General features: G+C 55.5%; 1 long non-coding RNA gene across 1 annotated transcript; it reads right to left on the bottom strand.

The window, feature by feature from the left end:
• Positions 1 to 455: 455 nt before the first annotated feature.
• LOC120372550 lies at positions 456 to 8,493 on the bottom strand. Its single transcript, XR_005585038.1, has 3 exons — positions 8,327 to 8,493; positions 6,982 to 7,077; positions 456 to 749 (listed from the first exon to the last, which is right to left on the bottom strand). It is a non-coding gene; the product is annotated as an uncharacterized LOC120372550 (long non-coding RNA).
• Positions 8,494 to 21,443: the final 12,950 nt, after the last annotated feature.

The raw sequence follows: 21,443 nt of genomic DNA, 5'->3' as shown, positions 1-21,443 counted from the left end.
CCATTACTAGCTGCACGGTTTGTCCGTCACACTGACTGTCACGGCAATGCACAGGCGACAGCTTCTAATGACGCCTGAGGGCACTTCTTGACCAGTTACTTCCAGCAAGGACATCCCTAAGGGGCCGTGATGAGCGGGTAGCCGGGATGTCACAATCTGCGGCACAACATGCTCTGCTTGGCTTTAGGGGAGGCCTATTTTTCGGTTCAATCACAGGATTCAGACCCTAGAGTTTCCTCCCGCTCAGAGGCCAGATCCTTGGCTTCTTTCTTTCGAACGGGCTGCTGCCGGCTCGCCTGGGGAGGGAGGGCGCGTTCCCTAGCCCAGTAACCTCTGGAGTTCACTAGTACTCGCTAAGAAGCACATCACTCTCCTCTCCCCACGATCACCACTTTAGCTGCATGACTCAGAGACGAGCCAAGGATTGCTAATGAATATTTTATGTGAGGGGTCTGTGTAACGTGCCCATCCACGGCAGCAGCATCGGGAGGATCGTTCCAGTCCACAAGCTTGTGTCCCTGTATTTGTTATTTGAGCGCTACTGGATCGTTCTTGGCCTGTGGCTTATTGGCAGGAGCTTGTCCTGAGGAACTGAGATCAGAAATCCAGTAGGAATTATGACTGGCTGCATTTGGCTACGTTCTGTTGCTTCTGTTCATTGATTGGATAAGGGTTAACTCTTCGGATCAGGTTTCTGGCAGGAATTCTGTGGATCAGAGTTCTTTCCGGGAACACGCTCTAGCATTCACCTGCGAACGTCCAGACAGCAAACTCAGACCTTAGAATATCTGCCTGAGCAGAACTGAGTGAAGGGCGTCAGGACAGAGCCCGCTGAATGTGCAGCTATCCCAGACCCACCCATCAGGAGTTAGAGTAAAGTTTACTTTGATGGAGGTGGTGGTGGGGGGGTTGTGGAGGGTGAATCTTGACCCAGCAAAGGCAGTTACTATGGCTGGGTTTAGCTTTTTAAGAAGTGGCATTTGGGGCATGGCACTTTCTGGCATCCAGGTGCAGCCATGCCTCAGTTTCCCTCCTGGGTATGGTGCAAACACACACAAAATAACTATCCTTCCAGAATCAGAGGGGTAGCCGTGTTAGTCTGGATCTGTAAAAGCAACAAAGAGTCCTGTGGCACCTTATAGACTAACAGACGTATTGGAGCATGAGCTTTCGTGGGTGAATACCCACTTCGTCAGACGCATGTCTATCCTTCCAGACATACTCTCCCCTCCACACACAGTACCTCTCAACACTTGGACAGGAAACTGCCTGCAACTTCTCCTTGGACTTCCCCAGCTTCTTACTTGTTTACAAATATACCTCTACCCCGATATAACGCCACCCCATATAACACGAATTTGGCTATAACGCGGTAAAGCAGTGCTCCGGGGGGTGGGGCTGCGCGCTCCGGCGGATCAAAGCAAGTTCGATATAACATGGTAAGATTTTTTGGCTCCCGAGGACAGTGTTACATCGGGGTAGAGGTGTAACTCTTCTTTCCTTGTATCAGAGATTCTCAAGTTGTACCCTTAGTTTGCAGGGGCTCCAGGCAGCTGGGATCCCTCTTGGGTCAATGCTTCCCGAGCTGTAGACTCCCTAAGCTGCTTTCCCCAGGCTTCTCTCCCCACTGGGAAAGTGGCCTGCCTTTTATTCCACTTCCTCCTTTCCCAGAATACCTTGCTTCCAGCCCACCATGCTAACGGTGCCTACACTACAAGTCCCAGAATTCCATTGATGGGGTGGGGAAGGGGGACAAACAGATCAGAACTGGGGCTTGAACTTCTGTTAAAGGCCCAGCTCTCACCCTGACAGGTACTTGGCTGGGTAGCCTCTGAAATACGGGGCTGAATCTGGGAGAGGGGTGAGCCAGAACAGGGAGCATTTGTTCAAATTACCTCGAGCAAAGGGGATTTGGGGATAATGGGACCCAGGTAGGAACCACTCCTGGTTGGTCCCATCTCCAGAATCCTGGCAGCGTTCAGTTTGCCGGACATGGAGAGTCCTGCCGGAGTCCCCAGCCTTGTCAAGGCTTAGGCTGCCAATTTCAAAGGGGCCATCACAGGAGCAGAGCTGGCTGAAAAGGGGGGATCCCTCCCTGTAAAAATATTCACAGGTTTGAGGGGGAAAAGTCTCATTCCAGAGTGGGGAGGAAATATTAAAATCCGGATTGAAAAGAAAAATTTCATTTCGGAAGAGCTGAGATGGAATATTTCTGCTTCTGGCTGCACTTGGGGAAGGTTCCTGTCAATTTCAGTGAAAATGACAACGTCCTTCCAGCCCAGCGGTGGAGAGCCTGGATGCTCTGCCTCGTTGCCGTCCCTCCAGCTCTGGGAGCCAGAGAGGTGCTGGCAGGTGGGGGCAGACAGGGTGCCCAGTCGCTGTGCCTCTCTGCCCCCTGGAGCTGAGGCGGGGGGCAGTGTTTGACAAAAGTTTCATTGCCTCTGTACTAGATTTGACGGAACGTTTTGTCCTGCCAATGGGCATTTCCCAACAAAATGAAGTTTCATTGGAAAATTTCTGACTCGCTCTAATCAGGAGTTAGGTGTCCAGCTCCCATTGACTTTCAATGCGATTTAGGCACCAAACTCCCATAAGCTCCTTTGAAAACTCCAGCCTTACTCGTTAACTGAGCACCATTTCAGCCTACAGCCACTGCCCAGCGTCTTCGTTAACTGACAGCCCCTCTGTTGTCTCTGCAATGACCTTCCCAGCTGGATAGACAGTGAGGAGTTGAGGGGAAAATCGTCCAGCTCTTCAGCCCCGGCTGACTGGTAGCTGCAATGGGAGGCTGACAATTTTCTTATATTCCAAGCGATGCAGGCCGGTCCTCTTGTGTAACAGGAACCTGTAAAGCAGTGTTACCCTCTCAGTTACAGCCTAGGCTGGCTTCAGTGGAGTTGCTTTTATATAACTGGGAGGGGAATTGGGCCTATGTAGTAGCATATCATGAGGTCTTCTGAGTATGTATCCAGGTTCTCATACTGCTTCCCAGCCCCACAGTGTTGGAGCACGTCCTGGAAGTGGTCAGACCATGTGTGCTCTGGCTCAGTCGCGTCTCCTCTGGAAGCTCATTCCACAGCTGAGGGCCCTTGGCCCAGCGGGATCTATCTCAGACTCTCATGCAGCTGTTTTGGGCGTACATGCACGGGTTGCTGATGTAGCTGGGTCCTGACCCCACTGGTGACCTTGGAGAGCGGGACCAAGCCCTGGAACTGGCAATGGAAACAGCCTGGGAGCCAGTGTAGACCCGTCCCCCAGCAGGGCCAGTCTGTATAACTAGCATGATCACTTGATCATTACCTGTTAGGTTCACTCCCTCTGGAACACCTGGCATTGCTCACTGTCGGCAGACAGGATACTGGGCTGGATGGACCCTTGGTCTGACCCAGTCTGGCCGTTCTTATGTTCTGATCATTGGGGTATTTCTTATTGGAGAAGCCAGCGGCTCTGATGCCCTGACAAAGCGCGTGGGCAGTGGTGAGTGAATCCACTCCTAACGGAGAGTTTCCAGTTTTCAGCGTGGCTGCCCAAGGAGGCTGCTTGGCACCCAACACACCAGGTCAGTTGGGATTTGAACCCAGAATCCAGATCTTTGCGTTACTCCATGAGATCACCAAAGGGTCCGAACATCACACCATGTGACCTTGCTGGTCCCAGGGCTGGGTGTACGGAAGAAGGGGCAGAATCTGCCTCGTAGCACAGACAGTACAGAACTGCTCTTATTTCCTACCAAGGCAATGTGCGATGCTCCTGGCCCAATGGACCCTCACCTGATCCTTTTTAAGGCCAGCCCTCTGGCTTTTTCGCCCTCCCTGTGTGATTTCAGGACAGTGAGGGAACAGCTCATTGCTGGGGGGAGGGACAATGACTTCAGAGGGAGCTGCCAATCACTCTCCAGATGGGCTTTAATCCCTTTACAGGCTGCAGCCTTATTGGGTGAAATGCTGGAGCCTTTGCTGGGGAATGTTGTCCCATGTGACTGTTGCCCTGGGACGATGGCAGTGTTCTGACAGGGGCTTTTCCTCTCTGGATAGTGGCAGGAATTTTCTGCCTGTTAAACAGAGCGATCCAGACTCTGCTGGCTGGGCTGTGGGGGTGAATCTAGAGTAAGGGAGTAGCTCCGGATTGTGACCACCGCCACTGAGTACAATTTAACCCACAGGACCTTCCCTGCCCTGCTTCTCCCAGCTAACAGTGGCTTCTTTCCATCTCTTCCCAAACCATGTCTCCTCTCACTCCACCCTCTCCTGTCTCAGTGGAAAGAGATTTCTAAGGGCTCCTCTGAGCACAGAGGCTATGAAACCAGGGCATTTATCCAGCTCACCTAATTGATGGTTATTGTCCCTGTCCCCTGGTGCCTAATTAAATAGAGCAGGAGGAAAGCCCAGGAGAAGCTGTTTCCAGGTTCACAAGCAAACGCCTGCATGTGCACACCTGGGCATGGGTTATACACACAGGCTGCTGCAAGGTCATTCGTGGTCAAACAGTGCCAGGCAAAGACAACCCAGCCAAGCAACCGGCAACAGAAGGACTGGATCCTGTGCATGCACACACACAAATGCATATATACCCCCCGCCATGCATGTACAACCACACCCACCCACACCCCAATGTGTCTGTGCATATACGCAAACACCCACACCCGCACATACACACATACACGGCAGGTGAACTGTGGGCCCCCGGATCTGCAGCAGCTCCTTTGGGAGTGGCTTCGATTTTTGTGCAAAGAACTGACGAGGAACGGAGAAGATAAGGGTGTGTGCAGGGCCCTATGCCTAGTTCACCATCAACCCCCAGCTTCCTGTCAGCACACAAAGGTCCACCCCACACTGAGTTTCAAACCAGCCAGGTTTGCTGAAATTTCACGCCAGGTCAGGGACGGATCCAAGCTTAAAAACTGATTTGGGTCTAAAACACAGTCTCCAAACTAGTTCAGGGCCGTCCAGAGGGGGGCGGGGGGGGGCAAGTGGGGCAATTAGCCCCAGACCCCCACAAGAGTTTTTCGGGGCCCCTGGAGTGGGGTCCTTCACTCGCTCCGGGGGTCCCCGGAGCTTCTTCCGCTCTGGGTCTTCGGTGGCGGGGGGTCCTTCTGCTCCGGGACGGAAGGACCCCCCACTGCCGAATTACCGCCAAAGCTGGGCCCCTCGCCGCCGAAGCCCCCAGGCCCCTGAATCCTCTGGGCGGCCCTGATTACTAGTTTGCTCCCATCCTTATTGGCCGGCTGAGTGGTGTGAGCCCAAATCCCACTAGAATTGAGCAATGAGAAGCTTTGGTGGAGTTGGGTCCTGGCCAGGGGTCCCACAGATGGACACTCACCGGTTCTGTCTGGCCCAGCTGCTTTGGGAATGTCCCGAAGGGCTGATTTTTGACTCCACTTTTCTTTAACATCTGACACAAATGATCTTAGTACAAAACCAGGACCACACATTTCGCCCATGTGACTTGACTGCAGTGCACCGGAGAGGAGAATGATGCCCTATTAGAGCAATGATTATACAGCGACATGCCTGCGAACGAATCCCCAAGTTGTGCACGCCAGTCAAGCTATAAAATGACTCCCCTCCGGCAGGATTGGAGAGAGAGCTTCTCGCCTGCTAGACTGGGCCCTCCGTTTCCCCAAGATCGAGTATCTCCAGTAATAGCGGGGGCAGGAAAAAGGGGAACCCTCTCGTGCAATGCTCGGTCCTGAAATAAAGGAAGCCACCCCATGTCCTGGCCTCAGGGGCAGATGTGATTGTGTGCATGGCAAGGCCTGGTGCACGGATACGAAGCGGTTTGGGCTCCTTGGGCAAATGGTGCTGCAGACAGGCAAAGCGAGGTTATTATTATCAGGGAGGAAGCCATCCACAGCTCAGTCCCCACAGTGATAGATGGCTCCAATTTAATTCCTGTTCTTCCTGGCTGCATCAGGACAGGAGGCCAGGCTGCCAGTTTCTCCACATTATTCTGCTCCAGACAGCATGTGAGTGTGCTTGTGAAAGAGTGTGTGTGTGTGTGTGTGTGTGTGTGTGTGTGTGAGTGTGGAGCCTTTTCTGAAATCTGCCACCATCACACTAGCCCTGATGCAGTGAACAGTAACAGAAGTGGGAGCCCTAATGTAGACAGAGCTCAGGTGGTTTTAACCCGTTTCATCTAGACCTGCTCTGGGCAGGATTCAAATGGTCTTGTCTACTCTAGTATCAGAGGGGTAGCCGTGTTAGTCTGGATCTTAAAAAGTGACGAAGTGGGTATTCACCCATGAAAGCTCATGCTGCAATACGCCTGTTAGTCTATAAGGTGCCACAGGACTCGTTGCGGCTTGTCTACACTGGTGTTTCTGCCCTTTCTATCCCATTCGAGCTGCACAGGTGCTGGGGGTTGATCCGATTCCCAAAGGAGTCAAGGGCGGAACTCCCACTGATTTCCGTGGGCTTTGGATCAGGTCCCTAGATGGTAGGGTCCCCAAACCAGGGTTGGACTGACCCAGGCTTTGTGTGTGTACTGCACTGCCCCCTGGTGGAACAGGGTGAACTCGCTGGGCTGTCTCAATTCCCTGTGTCAGCTGAGTTAACGCTACAGACAGGCAGCTGTGCTTTGGCACTCCACATTCCAGCCCTACGAAATGACCAGCCACCGTAGCATCTGGGTGTGAGTACATGGCTCATTTACATGTTGTAAAACCAAACCTCAGAACCCTGTTTCATAAACCGAGCTGTAAAGTACGAGCTGATCGGAGCCATGGAAAGCTAGTCCGGGCTGATCCAACATAACTTTCCCCAATCAATGTTTATGATCATTTCCTCCGTGCTGCGATGGGAACTGCAGCAGATTTGACACACTGAAGGGCAGGGTGTCTGGTTTCACTAGTGCTCCTGTCAGTGCCTCCAGCTGTACCACGCAGCAAGATGACAAGCACCCAATCTGTGCGGCTTGGCTGAGTGATGACTAAGGGAGATGCGATGACTTTCCACCAGCATCGGGAAGATATACCGTACGTACTTTCATAAATCCATGGCCAGCTCGGATGTCACTTTGCTGCTTGCAGTGGCCAATCAGAACTTTGCGGGACAGAACTTGTGTCCCCTTGTCCTGACCCTTGAGGTAAAAGAGAATCACTCTTAGTGATACGGGGCCTATGACACACAACCTGGCAGTTCTGATTCATCCACTAGAGGGCAGTAGGGCACAGACACATTAGCCAGGGTATTTCAACACTAAGGACAGAGAGCAGTTGTCTAGAGAGGACCAATAGGGAGCAAATAGGAATAAAAAGATACAAGTGAGAACTGGAAAATGTAAGCTGACTATCAAGGGGATTGTTCTAACTGTGACTTTTCTTAGCAGTTAGGAGAGTTTCTGAAGAGGGTGGTGGAAACCTCACTGCTTGCACTACTTAAAACCAGATAAGACACGTGTCGATACAATGGAGGGAACAAGCCTACCCCGACTCAGTGATCTGCTAATAGGTCTTCTCCATCTTCAATTTCTGTGATTCTACAGGCTACTCAGAAATTCCCAACAGGTCTCCCTGTATCAAGGGGGCTATTTCTTGTCTATCTTTCTCCAGGGGTGAGCAGGTTGGCTTCCCAGTAGAGAAGAAATCCATAATGTGGGGTCTAAGTGTAATTTTTTCTTCATTTACACTATATATCATAGGCCTGGAACAGAGGTGGTCAAACGGCATGCACGATAGTCTGTTTTTCAGGACTCTCAGCTCAACACCAGTGCTCAGTTCCCAGAGAGCTGCTCTGCCTCAAGATCTGACTCCAGTCAAAGATCAAGATAGGGGGCGAACTCTCCTGCTGCTCCCTCATCTCTCTCTACACAGAATCTTGGCCAGCAAAATTAACACCAACCCACAGCATGTCTTCCCAAGACTGAACATTTGCTCGCACACTGAGAAAAAGCCACGGGAAGACTGTTTAACAGAAAACAGTGCACAGCACCTATAACTGGGCCCAGATTTTCAAAGTGTTACACTCTCAGCGGCTCTCCCACTGAGAAGAATCCTAATGGGTGCTGGTGGTTATTGGGCCCTTTTAGATAACAGGCCATTTCTTTAGGTGCCCGAGTACTTTTCCTGTGTTCCTAACAGAACTGGGGAAATCCTGCAGCCAAGTGTCTGTGAACATGTAGCCGTTAAAACCTCTAATGGTATTTTCAACCTTTAGTAATTGTTGTCCTTTAGCTCAAGCTGTAGAATTCATGCATTTGGACCTCATTTGGGGTTGAAACCCCATACACAGGCTGCAGCCTGCTGCCAGCGCTGTAATCTCTGTGTCCTGCCCTCTCTGCTCCCCTGGTGTGGAAAAAGGATCCCTGGTCGACCCTGCCGTCCGCTCACCTCCTTCCTTCCTGGTCCCTTTCGTTCACGTCTGCCTGTGTCTGCTTTCCAGGTGCATCGGGGTGTTGGGGCGACATTCTCAGCACTTACAGCCCACGCCAGTGATTGGCACCTGGTGGATTGGGGACGGTGGAGGCTTCGCCCTGGGTGCTGCTGAATGCGCTGACTCCAATGGTGGCAGGGGTTGCTTAGCAACTCCCAGGGAGTGCTAGGGCAGGGGCAGGCCCAGGCCCAAGGCCCAGGCCCATCCAAGGAGTTGTTGATTGGAGATAGCAGCATGGGACTGCCTGAGACGAATACTCAAACAACAATTTCAAGCCACCCTAAGAAGCCCCAAAGGGGTTGGGGTGCCTGGTCCCAATCTCCAAAGAGATCTTGGGGCCAGGTACAGATCCCATGCGTAAAGCTTGGGTCATTAGCTCAGGGACCTGGCCTAGGTGAGGGCTGAATCCTCATCGTGTGTGTGTGTGTGTGTGTGTCGGGGGGGCACTGCACAGCCTGACTGCCAGAACCCATGGGTGACGCTTTGAAGGAAAGAGACCTTTTCAAGGGGTCAACTGAACAAACTTGGCCAGGGAGCCCACAACACCAGCGGGACGGGGTTGCTTTTTGAAGCAGACCTGGCCCTTTAACTTTGCCGTGCCTCAGTTTCCCCATCTGTGAAACGGGGATGATAGCAACCACCAGACCCGCTCCCACAGATCTTGTGAGGCACCATGAAAGCTGGCACCACTGGAGTCAGACGGGGCTTTAGAGATGCTAAGGGTGATTATATCTAAGGACACCCAGTATCAACTGCTATCGTGGCTCCTAGGCCCAAATCCTAAAAGGTATTTAGGCACCTAACTCCCCTTGACTTCAGTGGACATTAGCTTTGAGGATCCAGGCCCTAGTGTCCATCCAATATGGTGCAGAGCGTCTCTGAACTCCTCACACGGAATTGTTCACGTGGGTGTGAGATTACGGTCCATACGGTCACACGGTGCCACGCAAGGTGGAGAGAAGCTGGTCGCTGAGCTGGGCTGAATGCACGGTGCCCCGTACGGGAGACAGCTGTCAAACTGGCTGAGAACATCCCCGCTGGGTCTGAGATTCAACTCGGCACGAGAGATAAGAACTAGGCCACTGGGCTAGAGACCTGGGGATCTGAACAAAGTGAGGCCTAGACCCGCAGGCTCAAAGGGCCGGCTGGCTCTGACCCCGGTTCTTGGCCTTGGCTCAGGCATTCAGACCTGGCTCTGGGTAACAAAGGGGACCTGATCATCCAAGGGCTTTTCAGAAATTCAAAGTGGAAGAGACGCCTGGGATTGGTTGGGAGGCAAGAGCCAGCTCGTCTGCCAACATCTGGCCTGGTCTCCACCCCCCTGCCAGCAACAGAGACCCTACCATTGCCTCAGGACCCTCCCCTTCCTGCCTGCTGCAGGGGCAGCGGTGGGGGGAGGCAGGCGGGGAAGGAAGGCATCGCTTCCTAAGAAGTGATTCCTTCATGCAGGTTTGGGCTGGTCTTTCTTGGCCCCCCGCCCCCCAAGCACTGACTCCCAAGTGCCCACACAAGTGCTGACCAAAAATGCACACCCACACTCCAACGCACACACAAAAGCACCGACTGACAAATGCACACAGGCACTCCTAAACACCCTCCCTCCCCTGCACCAGAGTACTGACTCACCAACGCACCTACACACACACACACTCACTCCTAAACGCGCCCCCCTCGTGTGCACAAACACAGGCACATCCATCCGCACGCAGGCACAGACACCTGGGTATAATTAGCCGGTTCCTGTTCAAACAGACTCACTGCGCCAGCGACCTGTAGCCTGTAATTTCACCCTGCCCTGTGCGAGGCACTGAAGGAACCAGGCCATGGCACCCCCAGCCAGGCAAACACACACCACGCAGGAACGTGGTTCACGGAGAACAGCCCATGCAAGGCCCCGAGTCCAAGGCAGGCCATGAACACCTGTTAAAGGGACATGGGGCTGCAGAGTTGGGTGCGGCACCCAGGGGAGAGATTTCTTCTACCTCTGCCTCCCCAACCCAGATCTTTTTCAAGTCTTTGTTTATTTTTAAGTTTGGGGGTTTCGCAAGTGCTGAATACCCCTGCCATTAACCCCTTGCTTCCCCAGGGGAACTGGCTTTTCAGACCCTGCTTTCCAAGTGAGAGGGCAGCCGGTACTCTGCAGGCAGTGAAGGAATTTCTGTGATGGTCCCTCCTGCCCCACTAATGGCAATAATGTTTTGAACAAGCCCCCTGCAGCGGCCCAGCCCCGGTGCTTGGCCATGCCATGGGGCTTTGAAGCTGAGGAGTGTTCCATCCCATTAGAAGACTCAAACCCATCATTTTTCCTGCAGGGTCTACATTGAGGGGGACGTTTTCCCCTTCCCTCACATGAATGCCTGTCGAAGGGACGCAGCCCTGTTATATGAAGAACACCTGCTAACGGCAGACAGGAGTGCTTAGAGCAGGGGTGGCCAAAAATCACAGCTCTGTCGGGGTTTTCTCCCAACTCCGGCAGGCAGCGTGACTGTTCCTGACTCCGCCACTGACTCCATGTGCCCTTGGGAAGGGCACTTGCCTGCCACGGGCCTCAGTTTCCCACGCTGGGCGAGCACGGGGCTCCTCTCTCTGCTGAGCTGTGGGCAAAGAGTAAAGCCAGCCAATGGGCGACAGGGGATGGATCACTTGCTGATTCCCTGTCCTGTTCATTCCCTCTGGGGCACCTGGCACTAGCCGCTGTCAGTAGACAGGATACTTGTCTAGATGTACCTTTGGTCTGACCCAGTCTGGCCGGTCTCATGTTCTTATGTTCACCTGACAGGGGCTCACTCTGCTCTCTGGCGAGCCAGGGCCCATCACCGTAGTACCTAGGTGCTGCACACTAGCACCCGGCTGCCCCACTGGCGTAACTCCATTCACCCACCTGGATTCACACCCTGGCAGGGTTTGGCCCCCGATCTTTCCCATTCCCCGGATGCCCATGATTTTACCCAGTAGCCTAAGTAGCATGGGCTGAGGCCTAGGGTATTGGGGATCGGGGCTGGGCTGGACGAACTGATGGATATTCCACCATCAGACCTTTGTCCTAAGTGCCCTGCGCCAGGCTGCCCTGCCTGTTGTAGCCTATTGATTTGGGGTTTTAAAGCCCTGTTTAAGATCAGCCACTGGCATAGGAACACCACCCACAGCCTCAGCCAAAGGGATGGATTAATCAGTACAAAAGCACCCCCTGCTGGCCAGCTGGAAGATGGCAGCCACTCCCCCACCTCTTTGGAAACTCACGGGAGAGAGGTGTGAATAAGAACTAGGGTGAAGGGGTGGCCAAGGGGAGGACTGGGGCAGAAGCAGGGGGGCAGCAAAGCCCAGGGCAGAACAAGGGAGCCACAGGCTGACTGGCTAAATGTCTCTCTAGTCCGTGAGTAAGGAAGTATTTATCCTCCTAGTGTCGGCGCCCTGTCCGGCCCGGCATTAGCTAGCTTTTTCCACAGGAGGTTTGTGGTTTCCAAGCTGGAGAGGCCTTTCCTGTCTGATCCTGCGTGTGTGTACGCGGCAGTGCATGGCTCTGTGTGTGTCTCTCCCCACAGGTGCCTGCAGGTGTGGGGCTCCAGGGGCACATACACACATGTGTGTGTGTGTGTGTAGTGTGTATGTTCACACACCCCTTTCTTTCACGTCTTTCCCGTTTTTTTTCCAATCTGAGCGGTTCCACAGAGCCAGCAAGAAGCATCAGCCCTGCCCTGGCCCAGCCAATCAGAACACAGCAGGGCCGGGGGAATGTGCCTTTAAAACCAGAGCCTTTTGTCTGGCAAAGCCCTGCCGGGTGATGAACACGAGCCTGTGCGCACTGGGCGCTGCCTCTGCCTGCAGCTGGCTCCTGTGCCGGGGCTGATGAGCAGCCGTGGGACAGGTCTGGATACATGGCTCACTGGAGAGGAGAGATCACCGGCCCGGGGAGGAAAATGCACAAAGGGGGGGGCTGCTGGCAAGCTGCCCGGGAATTAAAGCTATTGCAAAGCGCTCTAAGGAGAGACCTCTCTGCCTCTGCTCTTGTGGCTTTAGAAAGGACACTTGCTCTCTGCAGGTATTTCTCATACCCCCCCCCCCAAATAAATAGCGGGAAGTTTGGCAGTTTGGCTCACCAATCTCTTTCTTTAGTGGCCAGAGATCTTTTTCGTCATCCATTGTCCAGGCAGATGCTTGTTATTGTAGGGTCTTTTTTGCGGGGGGAGGGCGGGGAACCTTGTTTTGTTACCATAGGCTTGCTCAAGCGAGCTGGGCAGCCAGTGGGGTATTGCAGGGGTTTTTGTGAGAGCTGGGCAGCTGGCTTGTTATTGTAGGGTTGCTCGGTCGTGCTCGGATTGCCTGGGCCCTGTAATGTTGTTATTTATGCAGCCATGGGTGCATGGCACTTTGCAGGCAACCAGCAAATGACAGGGCCATGCCCTGGCAAGCTTAATTTTTAAATGATATTTTGTATTCTGATTATGGGCGCACGGGGGTGCTGGGGCTGGGCAGAGTCACTCTGGGAGCGTTGGCAGCTGTATGCACAGATGTTATTGTAGGGTCACTCTGCTTGGGTGGGAAACACACCCAGGGATTTTGTTATTGGAAGGTCACACCACAAGGGCAGGAGCTGCTGACACTGACTTCCTGCAATGAAGCACTTGTCTGAAAGTCACCGGGTTGCCCCTATCTGCTACAGCCCCTCTGCAAGCCAGTAAACGTGGCCAGTGGCCAACAGTGCCCGGAGGCTGTGACCATGCCCTGGGTCCTTGGCTCGTTGTTGTTTTGTATTAAGTCTGTTAAGATCTCAGCACCCTAACAAAGATGCTCAGCAGCTCCTCTGGCTCCAAGTCTGCTGGACATTATGTGGGAGGGGAGCCGGACACGCCATCAGCCACAGGGTAAGTAATGGCCTGGCCAAGCAGCTGCCCTGACAGCAGCTCTGTCTCCCCCCAGGGAATGGTCCAACAGGACCGTGAATGCTGCCGGCTCCTGTAACGCTGCCAGCATGGAGTGCAGAGCCTGATACGCTGCCTGCTGCAGGCTACGTCCTCCCTTTCCAGGCAGCTAATGCCCCCATCTCACAGGGGTGGAGGTGGATCTGTCTTTCCCAGCATGCAATGCACCCATGGCGGCATGTGAGCCGCAGCCCATGAATACAAGTCACAGTCAGCAGTGCCCTGGGAATGACACCAGAGAAGAGGCCACAGAGTCGTCCCCCCCGCCCGCCCTCCGCAGAGCAGACAGACCCTGAGCTAACATCAGACTCACCCTGTCCCTGGGCTTTAGCTTCCCTGGGGCTTCAACCCTCCCTCTCAGCTGAGCTTGGCTGGCCCCTGGGTTTCCCTACAGAACCTCCCCTGTCCTAGCTCTCTAGTTCCTTCTCCAGCCACCCCCGCCACCGCCTCTCCAGGGCGGAGGGAAGGAGACGTACCTGCCACAACGAGGCAGCAGCTGCAGGCTGGGTTGCAGCATCTGCTGTTGAGGTGTCTGCTGAGGAACCCTATTATAAGGCCCCTGTCTAAGGGCATTTTTGGACCCCAGAGCTTGCTTTTCCAGAGGCAGATCTCCTGCAACCACAGGACTGGGATCCAGGAACGCCTGAGTTCCAATCCCAGCTTTGCCTTTATGGCCGGGGCAAGTCACGGTCCCACTCTGTGCCTCAGTTCCCCCCCACTTTCCTGCCTCCCCGGGTGAGCGTGAAGGCTAGTTAATGGAAAGCCCTAGAGAAGCCCCATGCATTGCTCTTGCTCCAGACCCCCCCCCCCCCCGAGCTGGCGTTCAGAGACCCCACCTCTTTGGCTAGTGGAGGTTTGAGGGAGTTGCGGGGTTTTCAGAGTAATGACTCCTGCTTTACAGCCGGGGACCTGCAGCCAGGATCTGGCCCTGTACCTCTCCTGCTGTCCCTTGAGCCTCAGGGTAACTACAAAGTGAATTTGCTTCCAGATGGGGCAGAGTGGGTTAATGTTCATCCCTTGCCACCTGGGCCCGCGGTGTTGTAAGATGGGGGGGGGGACACATTTTAGACGGGGGAGTGGAGGGCTAAACTGAGATGCCCAAGTTGACACCGAGTCAGCTGATTTATGCAACTCCAAGCTCAATAGGTCTGGCCTGTTATACTGGGCGTCTGGCCACTAAAGCGCAGGGTCCTGGGGGGAAACTGAGGCACGGGATCACAAAGATCCCCCTCCCCTGGCCCTACGACTCAAGAAATAGAACAGCGAGTGAGGTGTTGTGTGAGCCCCCCGGGAGGAGCTTTGAGGCTCATGAGAGAGGCAGGTGCATTGAAGCCTGACCTTTGCAGTACAAACGGCTCCGACCTGACTCTAGGCAATCGTCCAGCAAACCCCGGGGGACTCTGATGCCCTTACAGCCTGCCAAGGAGAGATCTTCCCTGACAAAGTGACTGCAGCACGTTCCCAAAGGCAAGGGCCATGATAGCCCCCAGGTGCGACTCTCTCACCCATGCCCCGGGGCCTAGGCCAAGAGCTCCGTGTTGTGCCGCGAATGTGTGAGCAAATGAACTGCCCCTACCACCACCAGCGATGTCCGCACTGCAGCTGGGGAGCGACTTGCGCTAGCGTGCTAAACCCCGCAGTGCTCTCCCGCCTGCCCGACCCCCTGGATCTGGGCTCCAGGGCTAGCCTGACGATGGCGGAGCTGCAACGGTCACACTGCTAGTTTTAGCACGTTCGCGTGAGTGAGTTACTACAGGTCTGTCTACCTGGGCTGGGTGGCTCGTTCCCAGCTGCAGTGTAGACACCCCCCGGGGGACTCACAGGGGGAACATGGCTAGGTTCCGAGCTCCCCCCAGCTCCATACACCTCTGTCCTGACCCGCAGCATCCCCAGCTAGTCTGGAGCCCAGCCCCCTCCGCTCTGCCGATGCCACTCGCTCCGCAGCAGCAGCACTTGCGGGCTGTAGTTATTCCAGTCCAGGGCCCCCGTATTGATCTGTTTGTCCGTCTCATGCTAGGCATTTAGCAGGCACCAGCCGTCATCGTTTCTGAGTGTTAATGCACCGGCAGCGTTCTGCACCCTCTCGCTGTCTAGCCCAGCTCAGGTCTCTTGTGCCAAGCGGGGGTGGGGGGCGTGAGCTACCACAGTCACTTGGAAACCCAGGACTGGCCAGATGGGGTCAGACCCGTGGTCCCTCCAGTCCTGGCTTCTGACTCCAACAGCAGCCAGCTGTAGACACCGCAGAGGAAGGCCCAAGAACCTCTGTAACGGGCAGTCATGGGAACAAACGTCCCCGAGGTGAATCCGAGAGGCCCCTAGAAGCGCACGGCGGTGCTGAAGCAAGACCCAGGTCTGCTGGGGTGGGGGTGAGAGTGAACATGTCCCCCATGTCAAAGAGCCCCTTAAAACAAGCATTTCAGGGCGGTGTGTGTGTTTTAAAAAGCTGCTTCAGTTGCTGTTCCTGACAGGTGGGGAGAGCTGTGTGCTGACCACAGGAACTCGCACACACGGCTGTTGGGTTCACACACATTCAAAACTCCGCCCCCCCGCCGCGGTGACACAGATCTACCAAAGCCAGGAAATCAGTCAAAGGCCCCTTCAGGACAGAGAAGGGGCTCCGAATTTCCCCTCTCTGCCCCCGCCCCCCATGTGTGTCTCACGTCACCTGACGTTCCTGACCCAAAGAAGTACTGCGTTAACACCCATGAGGCTTGCCTGAGCCTAAAACTCGGACAGACCTGCCTTTCCTCCTGCCTGGTCTATTCAGGCTGCGAGCACTTCTGGGCACTTCTGCATGTACTCAGGCGGTTAGGCCACCCCTCTGCTCACACCTCCGCAGTCAGAGCTAGGGTGGCTACGCCTGCCCAAGCTGGGAATCCAGCGTAGACATAGAATCAGAGAACTAGGAGGGACCTCGAGAGGTCGTCTAGTCCAGTGCCCTGTACTCATGGCAGGACTAATTATCTAGATCATTCCTGAGAGGAGTTTGTCCAACCTGCTCTTAAAAATCTCCAATGACGGAGACTCCACAACCTCCCTGGGCAATTTATTCCGGTGCTTAAACACCCTGACAGTCAGGAAGTTTTTCCTAATGTCCAACCTAAAGCTCCCTTGCTGCAATTTAAGCCCATTGCTTCTTGTCCTATCCTCAGAGGTTAAGAAAAACAATTTTTCTTCCTCCTCCTTATGACAACCTTTTACATACTTGAAAACTGTTATCATGTCCTCTCTCAGTCCTCTCTTTTCCAGACTAAACAAACCTAATTTTTTCAATCTTCCCTCCTAGGTCATGTTTTCTAGACCTTTAATCCTTTCTGTTGCTCTTCTCTGGACTTTCTCCAATTTGTCCACATCCTTCCTGAAATGTGGCACTCAGAACTGGACACAATACTCCAGTTGAGGCCTAATCAGCGTGGAGTCGTGCAGAATTACTTCTCGTGTCTTGCTTACAACACTCCTGCTAATACATCCCAGAACGATGTTTGCTTTTTTTGCAACAGTGTTGCACTGATGACTCATATTTAGCTTGTGGTCCACTCTGACCCCCAGATCCCTTTCCACAATGCTCCTTCCTAGGCAGTCAGTTCCCATTGTGTATGTGTGCAACCGATTGTCCCTTCCTAAATGGAGCACTTTGCATTTGTCCTTATTGGATTTCATCCTATTTACCTAAGACCCTTTCTCCAGTTTGTCCAGATCATTTTGACATACATGGGTCTGTGCAGCACCCAGCACAACAGAGCGCTAATCTCAGCCAGGATCTTTAGGTGTAAGGACGTGGTCCTCCTGCCCATCATGTAGTCTCTGAGCACTGTCCATGTAGGATCGACTGGCCCTAGCAAAGGCCTGAGTGGAGTTTCTGGCTTTTCTTCCATTTCAGGTTATAGGAAGATCTGTGGGGCGTTGGTATGTTATTCGTTCTCCTTAAGGGAAGAGAAGGTGGTTGATCTTGGTGCTTCCGCGACACACACATCCATTATTATTTGTATTTCCCTCGTGCTCACGGGCCTCACTCCTGGAGCAGGACCTCGTTGTACAAGGCACTGTGCAGACAGTCCCTTGCCCAAAGAGCTGACAGTCACGGTAATACACAGCTTTGGGAGAGCCAGCCGGGCTCTATTCCGACTCGCACATCAACGCTCCTGTCAGCTCTGATCCAGCTGGAAAATCCTTCCGACCGGGGAGGAGGTCAGAGGCAGTGGGAGCCCCAGATGCCATGGGGAACCGGTGGACGTGGCTGCAAGGAAAATGCTCACTGGAGCTGTGACCTGAGCCATGTGGGATGGCAGAGAGAATGGATGGCTCCGTTCTCTGTCCCTTTCCTAGTTTCATTGCATGTGGGTGCCTTCCCGACCCCCCAATTTATATGGCAAAGCAAATTGACATCTACACAGCAAAAGCATGCTCAGCTCCCTGGTGTCCGGCAGACACATGGCACCCAGCAGGAGGCGCTGTCACGGGGAGCAGAGTGCCACGTGGCAGACAGTTGCTCTGGCCTGACAGCTCATGTCGGCTTGGTCCTTCCGGGCATCTGCTGCAGCCAGGACTCTGCTCTGCCAGGGCCCTGGGATTCGAGGCAGCAATAGGCCCCCACGTTAATGCTGGCACTGCCCGGGCATTGCTCTGACTGCAGGGAGCTCTGTGGCTGATGTTCAGGGGTTGACACACAGGCTAGGGGAGGTTTGCCCTGCTGCCGTCCCCGCTCTGCCATTGGGCTTTGCCACGGCTACCTGCACTGTCTTTGTTGGCAAAAGCATCTGGGAATGGCGCGTGCTTTCTGGGGTTGGGCAGGGACGGGGCAGCTGCGGTCTGGGATGGATGGGCTCCCCCGGTGCTGGCCCTGGGACAAAACTGCCCCCCCTCAAGCCGGGCTCCTGGGATCAACACAGTCCCAGTGACGCCCCCTGTGGGCCTTGTGGCAGCTGGGGACTAGCTGGGGGGGAGGATAGCCCAGGCCTCACCTCCTCCCAAACTGCCATGCATTCATCTGCCCCTGGCATAGCTCCCATTCCAGGCCCTCCTGCCCGGCCGGGGAGAGGCGCAGACCCAGCATAGCCGGCCCTGCATCTGCCGGGGAGGTGGGTAACCCCGGGGGCCTTGAGGCTGCCCTGTGGCCACGATGCCCTGGCATGGGGCCTGTATTACACCTGCGGCGTCAGCACGACAGCGCCCGAGGAGAGAGAGCTCCCTGGGGCTGGGAAACAACCCAGGCTCTGCCACCAGCTCCGCCCCACGCTGGCATGGTGCTGAAGCCCCTTGCCCAACCCTGGAAAGAAATCACGCCCTGCCTGCCTGCCTGGGGGTCTGTGCTCCCCTCCTGTGCAGCAGCAGGAGAGAGGATGCAAACACCCCAGTGTGCCAAGCTGAGAAGCAGCCTGTGATGGAGGCTCTTTGTCCACTGGGTGGCGCCCCGTACGCCTGGCTGCCGCTGTGCAGAGGCTGAGCCGGGCAGCAGCATGCAGGCACTGAGGAACGCAGGAGGTCACTGGGTCAGTGCTTGGCCCTTGGTTGTGAGCCAGCCTGTTCTCCGGGCGGCTTTCGGAAGGCTCGGGGGTGCGCTCGGCCGGCCGGCGGGCGGGCGGGCGGAAGGAAGCTGCCTGCAAAGGGATGAGCAGACTCAGCAGAGAAAACCCATCGGCTCGGCTGGCCTGGCAAATGCGTTAAAGGGCACCTGGCTAGCAGAGCGCCGGGGGGCACTGTGGGGGCGTGGAGGCACAGAGCCCAGCCCCGGGGGCCGGGGGGGCAGAAAAGGAGGAATAGGGACACCCCATGTCTCTGTATTACAGAGCAGCATGGGGGAGCTGGGCAGGGAGTCCGGTCTTTGGCCGGAAGAAAGGTGGCTGTGACGGCAGAAGGGGAGGCTGCTTGGACGCGTGAGCTCCGAAGCTAGACCGGGCTCCTGGCCCAGGCTTGGGGGGAGGGACGGGCCCAGGCGACATGACCCGGAAAGTCACAGCCCAGCTAGGAGAGCAGTGTCCACATGGCCAGATCGTCACCCCCACCCCCTGGCAGCCTCAGAGGGGCCCCGGATTGCATGGGCCTCGGAGACTGAGCTCCCCTCTCGATGGGTGTCCCTCCAGCTCAGGGGTGTGTGTCAGAAACTGGCCTGGCTCAGACAGCTCAGCCCCCTATTGTGGATACAGAAGAACACATGGAGATCTCCTGCTGCCCCCTCTCCCATCGTCTGCCCCCCCATCCCGGACTGCGGCCGGCAGAGCGCAGGCAGCCTGCCCTTGTCATTAAGGCAATGCGTCCTCTTTGCTTTGGAACAGATGGGGCTTGTGGTATCCATCCCTGAAGAGCAGCAGAGGGGAGGCGTGTGGGGCAGGATCTCTTCCAGCCTCGACCTGCACCGTGTGCCCCACAGAAGGCATCGCAATCACCAAGCTACCTGGGGGTCTAAGAGGAAATACCTGGCTGGAGTCAGCAGGAGAGAGCAATTGCATGGTCCCCGCCCCATCCCCCCCCACACTATGCTCCCCTCTCCCAACGTGCTCTCCCGGCTGGTACAATCAAGGTGGCAGCTTGGATCATTCTCAGGTGGGGGGTGACGTTCGTCCCAGGCCCGACCAATCTGCTGTCTTGGAAATTGTCTGTTTGCAGAGCTCCAGGTGATGCTGCTCCTCCCATGTCGTCATTGTGGGGTGTTAGTATCTTTACATCTACCCAGGCTGCAGGCAGGTGGCCTGGCTCAGAGAGGTGGGTTATAGTGACGCTGGCCTTGGGCTGGAGGCAGTCCAGAGAAGGGGCACGGTCGGTTTCTTTCAAATACCCCCGGAAATGAGACCCGGCCGAGGCTTCTCAGTTCCCATCCTGCCCACCCCCGGGGCAGGATTAGTCGCTACAACTAGCTAGAGAGACATTCCCCCCATAGCACCTTCAACCCAGGGATCTCACGGTGCTAATCGAGGAAGAACGAGTGCGGCCTCACCACCCCTCTCCATGGTGGAGCTCAATAGCAGCGTCCCCCCATTACAGATAAGGAAACTGAGGCACCGTGAGCACCCTGCGGTTGCACAGAGATCTGTTGCAGAGCCAGCACTCATGATGTCCTTACCCCGATCCACTACTTCCAATCTGGGCGGGACCCAGTGGCCAAGAGCAGCACCCAAATCAGAGCGTCAGATGTCTTGAGTTACCCGGCCTGAGCCTTGGAGAGCAAATTGTGCCCATCCCCAACCATTAGTGCCAGCGGCACCTTCAGAGCCTGTGCAGGCCTCTGTTCTGGCTGGGTCACTGCCCAGCCCCCGTAGGCCGCAGCCTCTCTCCTTGTCCTCCCCCTGCCAGTGCCGGGAGTCCCGAGTGGCATGTCTGAGGCCGGTCTCCATGGGGAGAGGCGGCTGGAGAACCAGGGGGTGGTAAAGCAGAGGAGGTCCCCAGCTCGGGGTAGAGCTCGGGGTGGGGGCATCTGGTCTATCTCTGGGAGAGACAAGCCTGAAGCAGCCGCCCCAGCCCGGCTGGGCTGGAAGTTCAGGTGCTGGCTTGGCTCCACCTCCCTTTGAACCTGTGCCCCCTTGTCCGCAGCCCCCCACCCTGCATCTTCGGGCCCAGCAGGCCCCGCTCACGCTGGGCCGGCCCAGAGAGTGGAGGCCCAGGAGGCTGCGTTTCCGTTGCATTCGGGGGCACAGGCCGTCTCGTGTGCGCCGAGTCCGGCAGGAGCCATCATGCAGAAATACTGGGCCATGCTTCATTGGGGGCCATTCGGGGGACGGTCTAAACATCAGCGTAGGCTGGGCCTAGGCTTTGGCTCCAGAGATGCCCTCCACCCTCTGGCTGGCTGATGTGATTGAGACACACGCGGCCAAACGCCCGGCCACCAGAGAGCCCCGGCAGAAAGGGACGTCTCTGTTTGACAGACTCACCCACCGCTGCTCTGCACCGAGGCCCCAGGATCACGTGCCAGCTCTCGTCACCGCCAAGCAGATGCCACGCTATTGCCGGGAGCTGCCCCAGGCCCCATCGGAGGGGCAGGAGCCAGAGGTCTCAATGTACAGGTTCAGCCAGCCCCCTGCCGCTCTGTACCCGTCGGCAGGGTAGGCCTGGCGCAGAATAAGCCAAGCATGCGAGTCTCTCTCTCTCTCTCTCTCTCTCTCTCTCTCACACACACACACACACACACACACACACACACACACACACACACACACACACACAC

Source organism: Mauremys reevesii, linkage group 9 (assembly GCF_016161935.1).
Source record: "Mauremys reevesii isolate NIE-2019 linkage group 9, ASM1616193v1, whole genome shotgun sequence".
Lineage (NCBI taxonomy): Eukaryota > Metazoa > Chordata > Testudines > Geoemydidae > Mauremys > Mauremys reevesii.
The sequence above is the reverse complement of the archived record's forward strand: the minus strand, read 5'-3'. Positions and strand labels throughout refer to the sequence as shown.